The sequence below is a fragment of the Callithrix jacchus genome, chromosome 4 (genome assembly GCF_049354715.1).
Source record: "Callithrix jacchus isolate 240 chromosome 4, calJac240_pri, whole genome shotgun sequence".
NCBI classification, from domain to species: domain Eukaryota; kingdom Metazoa; phylum Chordata; class Mammalia; order Primates; family Cebidae; genus Callithrix; species Callithrix jacchus.
In genome coordinates, this window is record NC_133505.1 from 141,178,403 (window position 1) to 141,196,068 (window position 17,666).

At 41.0% G+C, this 17,666-nt stretch overlaps 1 long non-coding RNA gene across 1 annotated transcript in view; it reads left to right on the forward strand.

The window, feature by feature from the left end:
• Window positions 1-512: 512 nt before the first annotated feature.
• Window positions 513-17,666, forward strand: part of LOC103792628 (uncharacterized) — a 36,033-nt gene continuing 18,879 nt past the window's right edge. Inside the window, exons 1-2 of the long non-coding RNA XR_004742094.3 lie at window positions 513-579; window positions 3,931-4,011. This is a non-coding gene — a long non-coding RNA (uncharacterized LOC103792628). The remainder of the gene's footprint in view (window positions 580-3,930; window positions 4,012-17,666) is intronic.

A 17,666-nucleotide genomic window follows, 5' to 3' on the forward strand; every position in this document is an offset into this window, starting at 1 on the left:
AGTTTGTTCCTCAAATACTATTTGAATTTACCCTGCAAATATGTGGTGTCAGGTGGGCGTTGTGTAATGGGATTTAAAGGACATCTGTGACCATCTATAGGGAGCTGAGATTTATAAATTTCTTGAGTAGGCATTTTAGACAGGCTCGATGAGGCATTGAGAGCTGATGTTTCCCCAAGTGGAATGAACACATCAGGTGTTACATGACTCAGATTCTGTTTTAAGTTAGACTCAATCCACATTACAGACTTGGAGGGTCAGAATAATAATGTGAATCAGCATGTGTTGTAAGATGCATGACATTTCTGCATCTGTCAGCAATGACAAATGTTCTTTCTCTTTCTCAGACTCAACTAGATAAGTGGATGTTTGCTTCATTCTTATTTTGAACAACTGACTCTATCAAGAAACCACACCATTTATTTATGCCCAGATTAGGCAGTACAGTATCTGACGGAAAGGACTTTGGTAATTCAATTTCATATCTAACACGCCTCACACTGTGACACAGCAGGAGAGCCCAGAGCGGCAGCTGTTGGAATGAATGCCCTCTTCCTGCTGAAGTCTGACATTTCCAAGGTAGGATTTGATTACAACAAGCAATATGGAATTATGGGCAAGGAGAGGTGCCGAGACCACAAGACATTAGGAGGCTAAGATAGCAAGGTGGTGAGGCAATCTGCCTTTTAGTCCCCTTTGAAGCCATGGGAAGTAGCCAAATGATCTGGCTGAGCAATGCCTCCGTGACTTCAGGGTATAAAAACCACTTTCATGAGCTTCAAGTCAGGGTAAGTGGGGAAAGTAACAATAAAAGTGAATAAAAATCAACCACATTTAGACCCAGTCAACTTAGGATATTTTGTAGTATAAGTGTCAATCTGTATGGTTCCTCTGAGATGCCCACATCTCAGGAAGCCTCAAATTTAACTACCAGAAATGTTCTAAGAAAATAAAATAAGAAATTCTAAGCTTATAAATGCTTTTTGCATGTGCTATTTTAGGTAGTTTTCAGAATGAGTCACTTATCTCCTCCCACAACTCAACTTCAATCATGTTTCAGCACATTCTAATTAGTTTCTCATTATCATTTAAATTAGTATTTATTTCTACATGTATTTCTTCCTCCATTTTAAAAAATGTATCATTAAATTTGTTGGTAACTCTTTTTCTTAGAAAATCTAAGTTTCAAGAGTTTCCCGTACTGTTATTATTATTATTATTACTATTGTTATTATTATTGAGACGGAGCCTTGCTCTGTCACCCATGCTGGAGTGCAGTGGTGAAATCTTGGCTCACTGCAACCTCCACATCCCTAGTTCAAGTGATTCTCATGCCTCAGCCTCCCAAATAGCTGAGATTACAGGCATGCACAAACACACTCAGCTAATTTTTCTATTTTTAGTAGAGACACGGTTTGAAACTCCTGGCCTCAAGTGAACTGCCCCACTCAGCCTTCCAAAGTGCTGGGATTATATGTGTGAGCCACTGTCCCCAGCCATTATTTCCCTATATGATGCAGTAATGCTCAGAAAAGGACAAGCAATAATAACAATACATGTGTATAATAATATATGCATGCATATGTATAATATTTTATAACTACAAAGACTTTCACATATATTATCTTATTTAATCCTCAACACACAATAACATCCCTCCTCTGCTTCTTCCCCTGCACAGTGCTAAAGGTTCCCTATGCAATGTCTCTAGAGATGAAAGAGTCAGGAAAGAAGGGCATTAATAAATATACTTGGATGTATTAGGGGACCATGACAGGTAGCTGAACCAACACTACACTAGGCATGAGCAGTCCCAGAAAGAGTGGCTTCTCTGCTGTTTATTTCTACTATCTGGCATTGGGCAAGTTAGAACCTCTTCAGACCTCTGTTTGCTCATATGCAAAATTAACACACACCTGCTCTGACTCCCTGCCAGAGTTACCATGAGAATCAAATTAGGTAACATGTGAGAAAATGTTTTATAGTTTGCCAAATGCCAAATACATATCTTTATGGACTTTCTTTCTGTATTTCACTTTTGCCAACATTTGCGGCATCAACCTAAACAGAAACCTCAGTTAATTAAAGAATAGAAAAGATAAACATTTTTAGAAACGTAAAGAATGTTCTAAGAGTTTCTTGGCCATTTTACTTTTCTTATAATCAAAACATCAAGCTGTTCACCTGGCAGCTGGGTGCTTGAATTATAATCTAGTATCAGTTGTGCTCAAGAGGAAACCAAGATCCTGTAGGATCTTTTACAAATCAGGGCTTTTATTTTTTATTATTCTCAAAGTGAAGTCTGCAGACCACCTGCATCCAAATCCCATGGCATAATTATAAACATTTCTGATTGCTGCACCCTACTTTTACCTACTGAATCAGAAGCTCCCAAAATACGGGCCCAGGAATAAACCTTCTTTTAGAAAACACTCTAGCTGATACTTATGCTCACTAGTCCAAGAAACCCAGAACTTACTGGCTGAAATTTGCAAGTTGTAAGAGAACATTTGTTCTTCATTTCTTTCCAGCAGTAACAAGATTTCTCTATCAACATTCTATTAAAAACAGATAGAAGCACGTATGTGAAATCAAAGCAGCACTCCACTTGTGTGCAAAATTCGACATCATCTTTTGGAAAGTGCTTTGAAGCAGGGCAGCTCTCTTTAATTGGATGCTGCATTTATAGGAGGACTTTGGAAAATATATTCTCCTCCATTATTCTTCCTGACCTCTACCCAAAAACTAACGATCTCACAAGCAGTTACATTGATAACCAAGGAGTCATTCTCCAAGGAGGAGGAGGCCTCAACTCTCTTCAAGTAATAACATTAAAATTCTCAAAGTGTTAGCAGTCTGCACTGTACCTTGAAATAAAAAGGTAGGGATTTTGCCTTTGGAGTTCAATGAATATAGAATAATATAATGTCATTTCAGAAGCCATAAGCTTATTATCAATCAGCTTCGTAGAAACATAGGACTGAAAGGGATTACTCATTACTAAGTCAACAGACAACTGTGTGCCTGGTGCTGATCTAGGGTTAGGGCCAGAGGAGTAAATAAAGCAAACAAAGCTTTCCTGGCACTTACATTCCGGTTGGAGAGGAAGGGTGTACAGAAAATAAAGAGCGGGCTAATGTTTAATATTTGTAACATATCAAATGGCATGTTAGGAGATGGCAAGAATAATGGAAAATGGTTTACAGCAACAGTTTTCAGACGGGGTTAGATTACAATTCTAAATATGAATAATACAGCAAAAAGCAAAAAAAAAAAAAAGGATTTTATTTTTTTTGGCTGGGACGCATGGGTATTAGTTTGTACTCTTGAAAGCTAATGAAATATCCGCAGACCCTACTATACTGAATTTTAAACTCTGGACACTGCAAAACAAGAACACTGTCCACGTCATCACATATGTTAGTAGTCACCTTTACATTAGAGGCACCTTCTATAGTTAGGACTGATCTCTTTTTTCCCTGAGGTATGAGCCTGTCTTCTAATCATTCCTGATACCGTCTTTCACAATTGTGCCCTAGGGAATGGTGCTCAGAAAAAGAAGCCAGTCAGATTTGTTTTCTGTGCCCTTTTAACACTTCTAACTCAGGCACCCAAACCAGCTTGAACCGGAAAAAGTGTCAAAGCCATCCTCTGGACTCTACCCAGGGCCTATGGATATTCGGTTAGCTTGCAAGAGTACAAACTGATACCCGTGAGTACCTGCCAGAAACATCCTTTTTTTCCCCTTTTTGCTGTGTTATTCATATTTAGAATTGTAATATGACCCTGTCAGAAAAATTGTGTTGCAGGAAATTTTTGGAAAAGAACATGTAGCTTATCTGTGCTTATGAAGTCTTTGTTATTTTGGGAAAAAGAAAAGAAAACAAAAACATCAACAGCTATGTATTTTATTACTTACTATCATTCCAGACTAAAGTGGGGAGTCCTGTTTTTTTCCGAAACATAGCAGCAGCAGAGATGTGGCTATTGCGATCAGAATTACTTGGCTAGGTGAGTTTTGGGTTTGATTTACTTTTTCATATTTGTCTTTCTGCATGTATAACATATTTTCCTAGGGAGAAAGATATGCTGAAGTTAAACTTCACGAGTTAACTACCTAAAATTACAGCTGTTAGCAATTTTTAATAAAACGCTATCCACTGCACTATAAAAACGGATTCTATTTTCATAATGTTTGTGTCATTCCACTGAACAGTGCAGTTAGAAATCCCAGAAGCAAATGCAGTACAAATTGGAGAGCAGCTGTGTAGAGGTGACTTCTAATCATAATGGAACACAAACAAGAATAAATAAATCAAGGACGAAACTTCTCAACTTCTGATGCCTGGCGATGTCAGTTTTAAAGCCAGATGAATATCAAGAGAATTGCAAAAGAAATTACACAGCAGCTAGAAGAGTGACAGTCAAACCCCCACCCTTTCTGGGAACACTCCCATGTACCAGAAACACAAGAACTTTATTTTGAAACCTAGATGACATATTTGAAACTGCCGGTGTTCCTGACTTTAGCTTCTTGGCAGAAATGCCAGCTGAGTGTGCACATAGCACAGGTGGACGAATGGCAAACAAGACACCTCACAGCTGCAGGCAAGGAGCTGCTTCTAAGGGCATACAGTCTGGACAGTGCCGAGGAAGACAGGCATGACACGAAGAGGGAGGACAGGCTGGAATTTGGGGGTTTTGTCATCAGCGTGTGCGTTTTAAAATATATCGGTGCATTTCTGAAAGTTGATTGGTGTTGGATTTTCAGCTGAGGCCTCATTCTTAGGAAATAACGTGATGGCAATAAATGTCAGCCTTAGCTAGTGACCCTTAAAAAGCTAAACCAGGATAAAAATAATAACTTGGCAATGGTTCCCATTTGGTGCACTCCTTTTGTGCTCTGCTTTTGTCCTGAGCCTGCTTTGCCAAACACTCCACCTTCAAGCACTGTTTTTAGGGAGAAGAGGCCATTCTTTCTGAAGAGGGAACAGCTGAGAAGAGGACCAACCCACAGAAGGAGCGGGGACACTCCTAGCTGCTTTAAAGCCATACCGCAGGGCCTATGAGTTTGTAACGAGACAAGGTTTTCTTGTTGCTGCCTTACCTCAGTCCAAAAAAAAGAATCACTGTTTTTATCAGCCATTTAGCCCTTAAGAGTGCCTTTAGTGATGAGACAGTGCTTCTGGAAGTTTCATATAAGTGCTTTTCTTTTCCCACAGGCAGAAGACTTGAGAGGTTGCAGGATCAGAACAGTTTGTGTGCTTTTCCATATTATAGCTTATGTATATGACGATCCTGATCTTCCATTAAACAGGGCGTCTTACCCACCCTGCAGTGCTAAGCATGTGTCAGATTGGAAACTAAGTACCATTTAAAAGAAAATGTCTTTCAGTATTTAAAAAAACAAAACGAAACTAAGAAATAGAAAATTACCTCACACCGAGCCGTAGCCCTTTCTCAGATACCCTTTGCTCCTCAGTTTTAGGAGTTATGCAAGTCTCTAGCCTCACTCCTCATTGCCCTGACTTGTGCCTGAGATGTTTTTAGTCCTTCAGCCAGTTCAAATCAGGAATGAGGTGCATTTGAGCTCAACTTCTACTCTGCCAAGCAGATAATCCCCTAATGACTGGTCAGCATTTTCATCCCAGAGAGTCAAACTGGCCTTTCGGTAGCAGAGGTTACTTTAGGTTTGTGCAAAATAACTTTAAAGACAAGTAAATTCCCACTTTGGGGGCGTCACCATCATCCCTTTCATTGCCTGCATTTCCTAGCGTTTCTTTTTCCGGTGTGGACATTGCAAAACTTTGATTCTTCAAAGTGGTTATTTAGTACCTAAAATATTTAGAGTTGGGGCAAAATTTGCATAATTCTATTAAAAGGCTTATACCTCAGCTTTGAAAAATATTTGAGAAAATGTGATTTGTGGGGGAAGGAAGTCTTATCTTTTGGCCCAGAAGGTGTTTCACGGAACTAAACTTGTTAGTGTTAGGATTGCCTGTTAAGCACCAAAAAGTAAAAAATCAAGGTTAGAAGGGTTTCTTTTATCTCCGCTTCAAGTCTGCAGTGGTTTGAAGCTTAAGATAGAGAAGGACTTTAGGGTTTTTTTTTTTTCACTGTATTGCAAACTTGGAACCTGGAGTCATGGCACAGTGAAGGGAAACACAGGTGCATTTCTGTAGCTTTTTAAAATAAGATGCACTGGCTCTTTTCAACGGAGGACAGTTCATTTTGATGTTGTTACAGACCTTGAGACGATCTGCTGTAGATCAAATGTGAGATTCTGTCATCATGCCTATTTTTGTTATATGATGCTGCTCTCACTCATAGGTTGACAACCAGTCTGACATACATTTTCTTCCTTCCTTTCTTTTTTTTCTTTCTCTCTCTCTCTTTCTTTCTTCCTTCCTTCTTTCTTTCTTTCTTTCTTTCTTTCTTTCTTTCTTTCTTTCTTTCTTTCTTTCTTTCTTTCTTTCCTTTTTTCCTCCCTCCATCCTTTCCTTCCTTCCTTCTTTTTCTCTCCTTTCTTTCTTTCACGGGGTCTCACTCTGTCACCCAAGTTGGAATAAAGTGATGTGATCATGGTTCACTGCAGCCTCAAACTCCTGGGCACAAGCAATCCTCCTGCCTCAGCCTTCTGAGTAGTTGGGACTATAGGTGCATGCCACCACACCTGGCTAATTAAAAAAATTTTTTAGAGACAGGACCTCCCTATGTTACCCAGGTTGGTCTCAAACTCCAGGTCTCAAGGGAGGCTCCCACGTTGGCCCCTTGCAAAGTGCTGGGATTACAAGTGGAAACCACTGAGCCTGGCCTTGGCATACATTTTCTATATTCAATACCTTTTCTATACTCTCAGTACATTTTCTATACTCAATACATTTTCTATACTCAAGTGTGTGAGGAACCAAATGCCTTCAACAACGTAAATGTTACAAAACTGATTGCCATTGAAATGCCTCCTGAAGGAAGCATAGGTCTCCCTTAAACCACCTGCTGCTCCGAGAGCTGAGGACTGTGTGTCCAGATGACGGCATGCTGTCAGGAAGGTGTGTGAAGACCACTATTTCTACCCTGCTAGAGTGCACAGAGCCACCATTCCAGAGCTGCCCAGAGCCTTAAGCCCATCCACCTCTATCAGGACCTTTGTCTCATCCAGAACTTTCTGAAGTCTCATCCAGGACCTGCCCTGATGCATGTCTTCACTTTTATTCCCTATTCACCGGAATTGTTGCCAAGACCAGAATAAGACTTTTAGAGTCCCTGAGCTCCTCCATACATAAATACAAATACCATTTAATTTTTAAACTAACATGAAGTTCATAAGTGTGCTGATAGCAGAATGGCTTTTTTTTCTAGATGATTTATTGATTATAAAAGTCTGGATGAATTGGCTAAAGTGAAGATTTTCTGACATATGCTTATTTATTTATCTGTGCCTCCAGGATAATCTAGCAATGACTGTAGACAGCATCTAGTGACCATTTCACCCCGACAATATTTTCTGCCCACTGGCATAGCAAGATGTGATTTTACTGGGCCCTAGCTGTATTTCATAGTTAATGTAAAGCCTTCTCCACATGGTCATGTAATTCTTCTTATCCAACTGGTTTTATATTGCAGTTTCTTTTACCGACAAATAACCTTCCTTACCATGTTTTTTACCCATCTTGCCACCTGATTCAAATACATTAAGTCAGGCTTTGTTCGGAGAAATAAGATTTAGGAAAACTTTTCAAAAAGTTTTTTAAAACATTTTTAAAAACGAATGTATGTTTATCTAGGAATTGCTCTGGGAAAATATATATGCCTGTCTCTCCATGCATAACTGTATATCTAGTGCAGTGATATACATGTGTATTACAAGTGAAATTCATATGTTGAAGATTATTTGGACAGAAGTGGACTTGATTAACTAGAGTTGCCTTTTTTGGATTTATGCCTCAGGATTGTGTTCTTATTATGTAATACACAGGCAAAGTTATGTTACTGTACCTCGATGCAGGGCAAAAATTTATAATGTTCTGCCAAAATTGCCACCTGAGGACACAGAGAACAAAGAAACAAAAAGTCCTAATCAGATTAGAGCTTAATGAACCAGTCTCAAGCCTGCTGGGAACTCACCAAATACCATGTCATTCCAATGAATAAACAGTGGAACAAAAACTTGGAGAACAAAACATTTTCTTAATTATTTGCATTCTTTTGGCAGCTGTAATTACAGGATATTTTCCATTGTCTGTTACCGCTTGCCCCTGTGCCGTTATGTTTTTAAGATGTGGTTTGTTCTCTTTTGCCATATAATTATGATGATCACTAAAATGAGCAAAATTATCTTCCGAAATATATACAGGATAGTAGATATATGTTTTCACTTAACTAGAACTTGTAGATGAGTGGCAGTTTCAGTTTAGTTTTTGTGGAATTTAGTACAGTCATTCATTTGAAGCATACCAAACACACAAGATATCATAGTATAATACATTATATACTTAGAATTAAAAAAATCAGTAATTTTTGTAGTTAACATAGTGATATATTTGGCCATTCTTCCAAGATATGAATTTTTAAGATAACATTTCTTTCCTGATGACTACAAAGCAATACATGCTTATTTTAGGAGAGTGGGAAAAGCCTGCAATCTAGAGATAGCCACCATTAATTAGGTACATGAGCCCTACCTCTAGCTTTTTCATTTAAAAAATTTCATATTATAATTGTTTTTAAATTTTAAAAACATATGCATACGTTGTAAGCAAGTTTTCTTCTCAGTTACTATTCTTCTGTATCATATATATATTTATTTATTTATCTATTTATTTTGGAGACAGGATCACACTCTGTTGCCCAGGCTGAAATGAAATGGTGAGATCATGGCTTACTACAGCCTCAACCTCCCAGGCTCAAAAGATCCTGCCACCTCAGCCACCTCAGTAGCTAAGACTAAAAGCATGCATCACCATGCCCAGCTAACTTTTTTCATTTTTTGCAAAGTTGGAGTTTCCCTATGTTGCCAGGGCTGGTCTTGAACTCTTAGGCTTAAGAAATCCTCAACTGGGCATGGTGGCTCATGCCTGTAATCCCAGCACTTTGGAAGGCTGAGGCAGGAGGATAACTTAAGATCAGGAGTTCAAGACCAGCCTGGCTAATATGGTGAAACTCTGTCTCTTCTAAAAATAAAAAAATTAGCTAGATATGGTGGCACATGCCTGTAATCCCAGCTATTTGAAAGGCTGAGGCAGAATAATCACTTGAACCCAGGCCACAGAGGTTGCAATGAGCTGAGATCATGCCATTGGACTCCAGACTGAGCAGATCACCTAAGGCCAGGAGTTCGAGACCAGCCTGGCCAACATGGCAAAACCCTGTCTCTACTAAAAATAAAAAAGTGGCAAAACCCTGTCTCTACTAAAAATAAAAAAATTCACTGGGCGTGGTGGTGCATACTTGTAATCCCAGCTACTCAGAAGGCTGAGACAGGAGAATCACTTGAACCCAGGAGGTAGAGGCTGCAATAAGCAGAGATGGTGCCACTGCATTCCAGCCTAGGCAATAGAGTTTGACTCTATCTCAAAAAAAAAAAAAAAAAAAAAAAAGAGAGATCCTTCATTTCAGCTTTCTCAAGTGTTGGGATTATAGGCATGAGCCACTGCTTCCAGCATGCTTCATGTCTTTAAATGGCTGCATAGTATTTTGACATGTATATACTAAAATTCAGAAATGATTTTTAGACTAGATGAAGTTCTAGTGGTATATCTAGCTTAAGATCATAGTTTCTGGTGGCAGGCTGACTCGGGCTGCAGTTTCTTAATTACCCAAAACGCTTACTTTTATCGATTTGAATACCTTCAGATGGCCAAGCCCATTTCCATTTGCTCTGTTCTTAAGTGCAAAGCCTCGCATTACCCATGGTTTTAGCTCTACCCATTCCATACATTTTGTCATCACATCGGCATCTGCCACCTTTGGTATCAAATGAACCAGAGATAAGGAAATGGTAGAGGATTTAAATATGACTGAAAATGTCTTTCCTGGAAGGCCAATCACAGTTTAAGTGGGAGCTACTTTTTCTTTCACTAATGAGCTGTTTCGTCCCTTGTAACTAGCACTGTTTTGGTGTATATGTGCTATTTGGAAAGAAAAGAGAACAAGAAATTAGGAAACTGGGTCGTGATGAGTCGGCTTAGTTATCTCGGCAGCACTTTACCCAGAAATCAGTGTTTTGTTTGGTCCTGGAGAGGGTAGGCCATGCTGTAGTAACAAATCAACCCTGAAATCTCTATGGCTCAGCAAAAAAAGTTTATTTATTGCTTACCCATGGACAGATGGAGGCTCGCAGGGATTTGCCTTCATCCAGCAATTCAGCAATGCAGGCTCCTCCACTTGTTGTAGCTCCATATCAATATGTAGCTTCCCAGGTCGCTGCTAGAGGGGAAGAGAAGGATGGAGAGTCGCACCAGCTCTTAACTGCCTCAACCCAGAGATGACACGTGCCTCTTCTGCTCCCAATCCCTGGGCCAGAACTAGTAAAGTGGGGTGCTGAAAAATGTCGGGAGTGCATGGATATTTGGAGAGTGCTGTCTCTGCCACCTTATTTCATATCAAACTACAGAAACAAAAATTGGCAACTCTTCTTAGTAAACTGGAACAGAGTATCAAAAGGATTATGAGGACCAGAGCATCTGGAATGACCAATGAATCCATTAAGCCAGGAGAATTAGAATAGTCTGAGGAATCATAATGGTCAGAATGGGAAGAAACTGACTAAATGGCTTACTGGATGAAACTAACCAGACTGGAGAGAAGAGGTGGCCCAGGAAGTCATAACCTCATGTTCCTGGCTTGGACTTTCTGTAAGTGTGATTCTCAACCTGGTTACTCAACAGAAAAATACAAGGAACTTCAGAAAAGGTAGTGTTTGGGCCTCACCTTAGGCCTATTGAATCAAAATCTCCTGAAGAATATAATATTCATATCTTATATTTGAGAAGCCCTTCCTCATTATTCTGATGCAGCCACTGGTCTGTAGGCCACGGTTTGAAAAGCATCAGAGGACAAGGAGGTAGAAGGTGTCCTTAGGATGAGATACTGAACCTTAGAAAGATTGTGGAAAGGTTCACACCAGTGGTCCTGTGGTTGGGTGATGGTTAACATCACAAAGAGAAGTAAATCCCAGACCTGCCTCCTGGTAGCCTGAATCGAACTACCTCAACCATCCATCTGGTCAGACACTTAATACCTAGATGTGGAGACCATGTCTCGCAGTCCTGTCAGGCAGGAGTGGTCCAAACACCTTGGTTATCAGCTATCTCTTGCTCAGGAAATTACTAGGTACCAACACTGTTATATATGCAGAGGGTCTGAAAAATGAATGCAGATTAATTTCCAGTTCTATGTAGAGCACATCTGTAAAATATGACCTTTGGTTAGTGACTGGAGTGTTTATCTACAGTATTGGTTTTTGCATGTGGCTTTCCCTAGACATTTCAAGACACAACAGGACCAAAACCTGTTGCATTTTTGGGCCTCACCTGGGGTCTATTGAGTTAAAATCTCCCTGATCATAGCCCACTGCAGCCTGGACCTCCTAGGCTCAAGTAATCCTCCCACCTCAGTCTCCAGAGTAGCTGGGACTCCAGGTGCAGGCCATCACATCTAGCTCAGTTTTGGTTTTGATTGCCATTTCACAACTCTGATATAGTGCATTTGTTACTCAGCTATGTAACTTTATATTTGAATACTCATTAATTGACCTTGACATCACGCCAAGCTTTGCTCTCCACTCTCAATTTGGGATCTAGTATTTACCTGCTACTTCAGTTCTTACCACCCTGGCCTACAGACCAGTGGCTGCATCAAAATAATGAGGAAGGGCTTTTAAAAGACAAGATATGATACTATATTTTTCTAAAAAAAAAAAAAAAAAAAAAAAAAAAAAAAACCTACTGCACTCAGCCTGGGTGACAAGGTGAGACCCTGTCTTTTTTTTTTTTAGACAGAGTCTCACTCACTCTGTCACCCAGGCTGGAGTTCAGTGGCACAATCGCAGCTCACTGCAACCTCTGCCTCCCAGGTTCAAGTGATTCTCTTTCCTCAGCCTCTGGAGTAGCTGGGATTATAGGCGCTCACCACCACACTCAGCTAATTTTTGTATTTTTAGTAGAAATGAGGTTTCACTATGTTGGCCAGGCTTGTCTGAAACTCCCAACCTCATGTGATCTGCCCGCCTCGGCCTCCCAAAGTGCTGGGATTACAGGCATGAGCCAGCGCACCCGGCCAGAGACTCTGTCTTTTAAAATACAAACAACAAACAAAAACTGAGCAAAGACAAATGAATTAGCTGGAGTAATAAACTCCAGGAGGAAACATGAACAACTGACTGAAGTCTAGTGGAAACCCAGCTGGTTTGTAGTTGCTTTTACATCACCCGCACATGCCTTCCTACTCCATAATTTTATAGATGCTGCTTGAAGCACAACTGACTGTAGAAGGTGCCCTCTTAGTCTTAGGTTTTCTCTGAAAGATGATAGCCTTGCTTTATACAACTGCTCTGTTTGTTATAGCCATAGTCATGTTTCATTCAGACAACAGCAGTGGGTTTTCAGAGTGATTCATCTGTTTTCCTTGTACGTAACCACCCTCTTATTTGCTTCAGGTTCTGCATGTGTCTGGCTGGGCGAGCTGGAAGAGTAGGGTTTGGGTGATATCTGCTTCTGAGCCATGTTTCAGGACTGTAGATATTTTTAAGCTGAAGGGGAGAAGTCCAATGGAAGGCATGCAGGGAGCTTTTTATCTACTTGAAGGAATAGACTTGCTCTGATTTACTCCAAAGAGACCAATATTTTGAAATTCCAATAAGGCAGGCTCAAAATGAAACATCCTGAACATCTGAGCTGTCCAACAATGATGCTGGCTTCCTGGGGGCATTACTCAACTATTTGTGTGCTTCACGGAGTTTTTTTTTTTTTTGAGATTGAGTCTTGTTCTGTCACCCAGGCTGGAGGGCAGTGGCATGATCTTGGCTCACTGAAACCTCTCCTTTCCAGATTCAAGAGGTTCTCCTGTCTCAGCCTCCCAAGTAGCTGGGACTACAGGCACTCGCCACCATGCCTGGCCAATTTTTACATTTTCAGTAGAGACAGGGTTTGGCTACGTTGGTCAGGCTGGTCTCGAACTCCCAACCTCAGGTGTTCTGCCTGCCTCGTCTGCCCAAAGTGCTGGATTATAGGCTTGAGCCACTGCGCCCAGCTGAGTTCTGAATGTTGAGGCTCCTCAGATTTCATTTGGGGCCTCTCTTCTCTTTTATACAGTTTTTCTTTAGCACCTCATCAAGTTCTGTTGTTTTAAATGCCATGTATATGTCCGAATGATCCCATTGCTTTCTCTAGTCAAATCTCTCGTCTTATATATTCAACTACCTCAATGACCTTCTGCTTGAATGTTTCACGAGCATCTTGAACTTAACATGGGAAAAATAAAACCCTTGATTTCTTCTTCATCCTGTCCTGCCCAAAGTCTTATTGTCCTCCAACCTGCCCTAGATTAGTCAATGGCACCAGCATCTAACTGTCACTTAACCCCAGACTTCTGCCTCTCTCTGCCTGTCACACACAAACCACCTCAAGTCAATCACCTCCAGACTTGAACAAGAACACAAGTGTCTCATTCATTGAGTTCCTTCAAACCACCGGCACACATTCCATTCTTCCTAAGTATTTGATGAATGAATGAATGATGTAGAATGATCATCTGGAAGAAATAATCATGGCCCTTGTAACTTACTAAGTCTACCATGTGCTAGGTGCTTCTGTTTCTGTTCCTAATGACAACACTTCAAAGTAGGTAGGCAAGTTAGAAAGCTCATGGAACTGAGAGATTGGTATGGCTTTACTTTTAAGTTTTATTAGGTGCTTTGTATGCTTTTTATTTTCTTTTGTTTTGAGGCAGTGTCTCTCTTTGTCACCCAGGCTGGAGTGCAGTGGTGCAATCATAGCTCATTGTAGCCTCAACTTCCTGAGCTCAAGCGATCCTCTTGCTATAGCCTCCTGAGTAGCTGGAACCACAGGCAGGGGGCATTATGCCTGACTAAATTTTAAGCTTTTTGTAGAGATGGGAGTCTTGCCATATTGCCAAGGCTCATCTTGAACTCCTGGCCTCAAGTGATCCTCCTGCCTTGGCCTCCTAAAGTACTGAGATTACAGGCATGAGCACTGTGCCCAGCATGTATGGGTTTTTTTTAATAGCATATATAGGCATAGTGCTGAGGGCTTTATATGTCTATTATCTCATTTAATCCTTACCAACTACATATAGGGTAGCTTTTATGCACCATTTCGTTGATAAGAAAACTGAAGCTAATGTAAATTAAGTAATTTGACCTAGGTAGACCAGCCAGGAAGTGATGGGACTGAATATTTAAGCCCTGGTCTCTATGGTTCCTACAGCTATATATTTCCCTGCTATATGAGAGAGCAATCTCTAACAAGAATACCACTGAAGGGATGCCAATATTTTCTGAATTGCTGTAGTAGATGATCTATTGGTTTCTTCAAATTGGGATTTTTTATTGTTATATTGTGCAAAGAGTCTTTTCCCCTACTTCTTTAGATTCACTTCATTAGGCATCCCTACTATTTTAAAGAAAGTAAAAATAACTTCCCAAATTTCATAAAAAACTTAGAAATGCTCTAAACGCACACACAAATGGCACCCAATGTGACTGTGAAGATCTCTTTCTGGTCAGGCATGGTGGCTCATGCCTGTAATCCCAGCAATCTGGGAGACTGAGGTGGGCGAATCACTTAAGATCAGGAATTTGAGACCAGCCTGGCTAACATGGTGAAACCCAGTCTCTACTAAGAATAAAAAAAAAATAGCCAGGCATCGTTATACACTCTTATAATCCCAGCTACTCAAGAGGCTGAGGCAGGAGAATCGCTTGAACCCAGTAGGCAGAGGTTGTAGTGAGCCGAGATCGTGCCACTGCACTCCAGCAACCTGGGTGACAGAGCGAGGCTCTGTCAAAAAAAGAAAGACCTCCTCCTTTTTTTTTTGTATGCTTTGGCACAAGTCAAAATAGAATTCCTATCTTCTTAATACCTAAACTAAGTTCACCGGCCTGGCAATGCTTCCCAAAGCCATGGCAGCAGATACACAGAGCAAGATGTCACCCCCTGGGGCTGACTCACCACACAGAATACCTAGTGACTTGCGGAGTATTGTTCTCTAAGATACAAATTTACTAAAATCTATTCTAAGTACTGGAATAAAAAAGATATTATTACAATTAGTGTACCTTTAAAAAGAGAAATTTCCTGCCTACCTGTAGATAGCTCCCTGATACCGGAGTTCCAGTCATTATAGTCACACAATCATGTGGAAATTATTGTATGCTAACTTCTGCACTCTGACATCATTTCTAAGAAGGAGGTTAGTAAAGATGCCCACTAGACAAACTTCTGCAATAGGAAAAGAGCACTGGGATAGTCAATGAAATAACAGAATTGAAGCAACGAGAAACAATGTCTGCAAGCAATTCAAGCTGGGAGCGATAAGCCTACCTGTGAAGTCAGGAGATTGAGGTTGAGGAAGAAGCAACAGAAACACTGACTCCTCTCTCTACCTATTGCAAATGGTTTTGAGGCTTATAAGCATAAATGCTACTTTTCCCTCCAGTGGGCCTGTATGTGGCTCTCAGATAATCACTTCAAATTGCTCTTTCAATTCGCAAGCCTCCAGCATTCTGAAATATTTTCAGACATTATTTGTACCTCTATAAGGATAGCAGGTACTTTTCCAGTGCCCACCTGGTGCTGCTGTAGGTCAATTTGGGATTTGAATCCAGGGATTCTGGCTCTATACTGTGCTCTATCCACTACACTAAACTGCCTCTTCATGAGAAGCTTTTTTAAGAAGTTCCCCAGTTAGAGGAACTCATCCATCGGCAACTCACATTGGTGCGAAAGTGGAGCAGCAAATCCATCTCCAACACCAACAAGGGGCCCTAGACTCACCAGCACCACTCCCTGCCTAGCTGAAACCTGGAAATTGAGAAAGAAAGTCACAGGCTTGGCTCATTGCGAGGGTGAAGGGAAGATGGTATGAAGAGTGAGATGTTAGAGCTCTTTTTGAGTTGGGGGAGGGAGGCTGCCCCTATGCTTGGGAGGTGGATGGAATTACAGAATAGAAATCTTGAGATGGGTAGAGTTCAAATGGATGAGAGTTTTAACTTTCCCCTCTTCTAGTTTGGGATGCTCCTAAACTTGTCCCCTGTTTTCAAAATAGAGATATTTGCTTTGAAGTGCTCACTGGTGATTTTGCTTTGTGGACACGGAGAGGACAGGATGGCCAGGAAAGGGAGATTCATCCCACCCCTTTGTTTCCATGGTTCCCACGCACCTATAGGGTGGACTAAGACTCCATATCTTATGTCTCACTCGTAAGAGAAGGGAGGTAAAAGGAAGAGCACAGGCCAGAATGAGATAACGTTCTGCCTGCACCTGCAGGTCAGAGAGCTCTCTGTGAACTTGAATGTGATTGTGAGTCATCGGGGATCTTGTTAAAATGCAAATTGTGGTTCAGCAGATCTGGGGTAGGGCCTGACATTCTGCATTTTTAACAAGGTCCCTGGTGAGGCTGATTCTAGGGTCTATGTATAGACCACACTTTCAGTAGCAAGGAGCTAGAGGACATGCCAGCTGGGAGGCGGAGGAACATTATATACCTGGGATAGGCACATATGTTCATTACTCTTCACTGGATATTCCTGAGAGAAGGGAACGTGGGGTGACTGTCCTTCGAAGTCTGCACAGTTTGAGTCAAGGCAGATAGCACTGTTATCTGGCCCTAGAGGCATCTGTTGGGGGCCGTGGGACAGTTACCTGTACTTTTTGTCAATACTAATGCTGTCCTCCACTTCAGTGAATTGTGGGGAATGTGGTCTGTTAAAGAATACTAGAGGCAAAGCTGAAGGACAATGCTAGAACTACTGATTTTTTTTTTTTGTCTCATTGCCCAAAAGGTCAGTATGCTTCCACAGCTCCAGTTTCCCCAGAGTTACCAGGGGAAAATGGATCAGAGTTTATGAGAGTTTTGACTTTCCCTCTCCTAGCTAGCTTAAGCTCTGGTGAGAGGAATCATTTGGGAATTGCACCTCCTTCAAACATCAGCGAAGGCAGTTATTATTTGGGTTGTCCAAACTGTTTCCATGAGGAATGGAATGGAATTAGGAAACCTAAATTTAGATTAGGTGCAATGAAACAGTCTTCCTGAGACAGAAAAAGTAATTATGGAAAGGCATTTCAAAGAAAAACCTTGCTAATGTTTCTCGGGACTTTCCTCAGGGACAGATTACAGGGAGTGGAACCTGCCTGGATAGCCCATTATTTTGTTTCTCAAGACAGTCCCATGACCTGATAGCTACCACAGGGAGCCAAGACAATGTGTGGAATCAGGCCATGCGTGGGGCCAAGATAAACTGTGCTAATGCCCTGCCTTTTCTGGATGGCTTAGGGCCTGGCCGTTGCCTCTGTGAGCACAAGCCCCCTGTACCCTGTGCCCTCTTCCTGGACAGACGAGTCTCCCACAGTGACCACCCCACAGGACCACAGCTAGCAAGACATAAGCCATGTGTTATTTTATTAAATAACATCATTCTTAGAGAATAC